Below are 3343 nucleotides of genomic sequence, written 5' to 3'. Positions count from 1 at the left end.
AAAAAAAAAAAAAAATTGAATTGGTTAACAGTGGTTATACCTGGGTTTGAAGTAAGATAATAGACAGTGAGTAAAGGGAGTTTGACCTAGAAATTTGTATTCTTCTAAATATTTGATCAAATATATGTGTGAAAGTGGAGTAGTTTTCAAGACTCTTTGCTTTTGCACATGTGATACTCCATCTGTGCTTGATGCCCTTCTACCACTCCTTTGTCTGGAAATAGTAGCTTGCTCAAGTATCTCCACTCTTTTATGACATTTTCTCCGAGTTCTTTCTCTCAGTCATCCCACTGTGATGAGCTGAAGTTTGTTCTCACCCCCCCCCGCCCCCCCAGTTCAGATGCTAAAGTCCTTACCCCTAGTAACTCAGAATGTTATCCTTTGGAAGTAAGTCTTTTAGTAATGTAAAGTGAGATCATATGAGTGGGTCCTAATTGGATGTGACTGATATACTTTTTAAAAAGAGGAGATTAGGGGATCCACTGATGTTGTAACAGTTATGTTGCTAGACTCCCACATGGCCTACAGCAGTTTGAGTCCCAGACCGGTTACTTGAAAGGCATGCTGCACAAGATCCTAAGAGGAGAATGAAGGAGAAAGGATTGTGGCATGGCCATCCTCCTAGGATGCAGGGGTGATTTCTTGCTTTCTGTCTCTCTGCTCTGTCTCTCCCAAGAGTGCATGTGCCCTCTAGGAAAATCTTACTCTAAAACAAGAGGAGATTAGGATACAGACATGTACACTCATGTAAGTAAGACCATGTGAGAAAACAGTGAGAAGGTGGCCATTTGTAAACCAAGGAGACAGGCCCTAGAACCAAACCTGCCAACACCTGTATGTTGGACTTCTAGCCTCCATAATTGTATGGAAAGCTGTTTTTGTTATTTAAGCCATGTGGTATTTGGTATTTAAGTCTATTGTGTTTTGTTATGGTGAACTAAATATACCCACAGTGCTTCGGATATACAATTCGTTAAGCATTTGCCACATCTCATTTAATGTTTGTATTTCTTGTTGTCTGCTAGATTAGAACCCTTTGGTACTGGTTTTCTATTACTGCCATGACAAATTACCACAGTTAGTGATTTCAGATAACACTAATATATTGTTTTAGAGTTGTCCTATAGATGATAAGTCTAGTACTCATGGGACCAGCAGATGGCATAGTGGCTACGTCGCTGGGCTGCCAGATAGTTGACCACAGTTCGAGGCCTGGACCTGGTGGCTTAAACTTACGCTGCACATGTGAGCGTGCATGCCCAAGATTCCAAGAGGAGAATGGAGGAGTTGTAGCGTGGCAATCCCCCCGAAGGGGTGATTTTTCGCTTTCTGTCTCTCTGTCTTTCTGGCGAGCGCACACACCCAACAGAAAAACCTCTCAAAAAAAAAAAAAAAAAAAAAAAAAAAAAAAAAGAAAGAAAGAAAAAAAGATGTCTGGTACTCATCTCACCTACCTAAAGTCAAGGTGTTTGTAATTTTTTAAAGAATTATTTTATTTAACTTTACTTATTTATTTATTTTTAAATTTGACTAGAGAGGGACACAGTGAGAAAGAGAGGGGGGAGAGAGAGAGAGAGAGACAGAAAGCAAGTCACCAGGAGGTCTGGGACTCAAACTGTGGGCAGCCATGTGGGAGTCCAGCACCCTTAACCATCATGCCACCTGCCAGCCCCGGTGTTTGCATTTGTCTGCAGGCTCTTAGGGAGACGCTTCCTTGCTCACGCAGGTGTTTGCAGGATCCAGTTCCATATGATTATAGGACCAAAGTCTGTTTTTCTTCAGGCAGTCAGCTGGAGACTGCTTTCGGCTCCTAAGTCGTTTCTAGTCATGCTAGATAACACAATTTACTAAAATTGATTATAATTGCCTCTTTAGATTAGTCATTGGTAGACTGATTAATAGCTAAATTTCTAGCCATTGTGATTCAGATCTATTCAAAACATTTATTAAATGCCATTTATATGTCTGCTTTAATATTAAAAACAACCAACTTTTAGGTACTGGACATGGTGCGGGATCTTCTACATGAAGTTTTGTGGAAATATATTTTTACCTTCCTCCTTTTTTTATTTCCCCCATTTCTTTCCTTCCTTTTTCTCTCCCACAACTCCTAGGCTCTCTTTCTTTATTCTGTATCTTACTCACATATTCATAGGAAGAAAATAATAGACTTACCAATGACTAATCTAGAGAGGGCATTACATCAATTTCAGTAAATTGCGTTATCTGGCATGGTTGGAAACAAAATACTTTGATTAGTCAATTTTTCTGTGTAGGTTATAGACTTTAAAATTCTGCCTAATTTTGAAAGCACTAGAATAAAATAAAATACTCTTCAAAATAATTTCACTTTTTGATGACTAATAAAATCTTGAAGATGAATCATAACTACTTTTATGTATGTAATGATAATCTGATCTATATTATCACATGTATAGGATTATGTCACCAACTAAAAGGACTGTTTTAAAAGAAAAACTTTTTTAGAATATGCTAGATAAATCAAACTATACCTTATCTTCTTTGGAAAAATTGTCTATTTTACAAATGTCATTCGACTTTAGAGATGTCCCAGTCATTTCTATGTTTAGGTATTATCTCTCTAGCAAAAAGTTTGGGGGGTAAATGAAATTTTGTTATGCACTATTTTCAGAGCATACTGATGAGAAGATAATCTATTTTAGCCATCTTGGTTGGGTTTTATGGGGATATCCTTGAATAAAATGCAAAGGACTTACTCAGCAGCAGATAATTACCAGAGTGGGATGGTTCACAGAACATCTGAGAAAACATGACGTCCTTGATGGAAACTTTGCTGTATTTCTCAGCAAGACTGGGATTATAATCATAAAGTTGCTTTACTGACAGTTGTAGAGTTTCTTCAGCTACCTACATGGTCAAGATCTCTTAGTAGGGTTGTAAGTACATAAGTTTTTTTGTCAATAGTTGTTTTCATGACAGACAATCTAAAAACCTTCACTTTAAGACAAGTCCTGCAGCTATATATTTATTAGTAAGCTTTCTTTCTATGTTTTCTTTCTGTCCTTAAATCTGAGAGAAACAGTGTTAAGCTTCTTAAGTTAATATTCCAGTTCCAACCACACTACATCAGTATACCTTAAGTGCTCCGCTGCTATGGTAACCTAGAATTCTGAGACACATAGATGATATTTATCACACTCGGTTTCTCCCTTTTTGTACAAGAGTGTGTGTTGTGCAGTCTCCTAAGAGTAGGGGTGGTGAGGGTAAGCCAGAGGTGAGAATAGGAGGACTGGGGGTAGGTTTCTGATTTCAATTTCCTCAGTTCTCACTTCTCCAAATTGACTTTTTCTGTTTTGAAGCA

General features: G+C 37.9%; 1 long non-coding RNA gene across 1 annotated transcript in view; it reads right to left on the bottom strand.

Annotated features, from left to right (window-relative positions):
* The window catches only part of LOC102483431 (uncharacterized), a 12234-nt gene extending 9184 nt beyond the window's left edge, over positions 1-3050 (bottom strand). The window contains exons 1-2 of the long non-coding RNA XR_333741.1: positions 2757-3050; positions 2176-2226 (exon numbers count right to left, since the gene is read on the bottom strand). This is a non-coding gene — a long non-coding RNA (uncharacterized LOC102483431). The remainder of the gene's footprint in view (positions 1-2175; positions 2227-2756) is intronic.
* Between the last annotated feature and the right edge of the window lie 293 nt (positions 3051-3343).

Source organism: Tupaia chinensis, unplaced genomic scaffold (assembly GCF_000334495.1).
Source record: "Tupaia chinensis unplaced genomic scaffold, TupChi_1.0 Scaffold000085_1, whole genome shotgun sequence".
Lineage (NCBI taxonomy): Eukaryota > Metazoa > Chordata > Mammalia > Scandentia > Tupaiidae > Tupaia > Tupaia belangeri.
The sequence above is the reverse complement of the archived record's forward strand: the minus strand, read 5'-3'. Positions and strand labels throughout refer to the sequence as shown.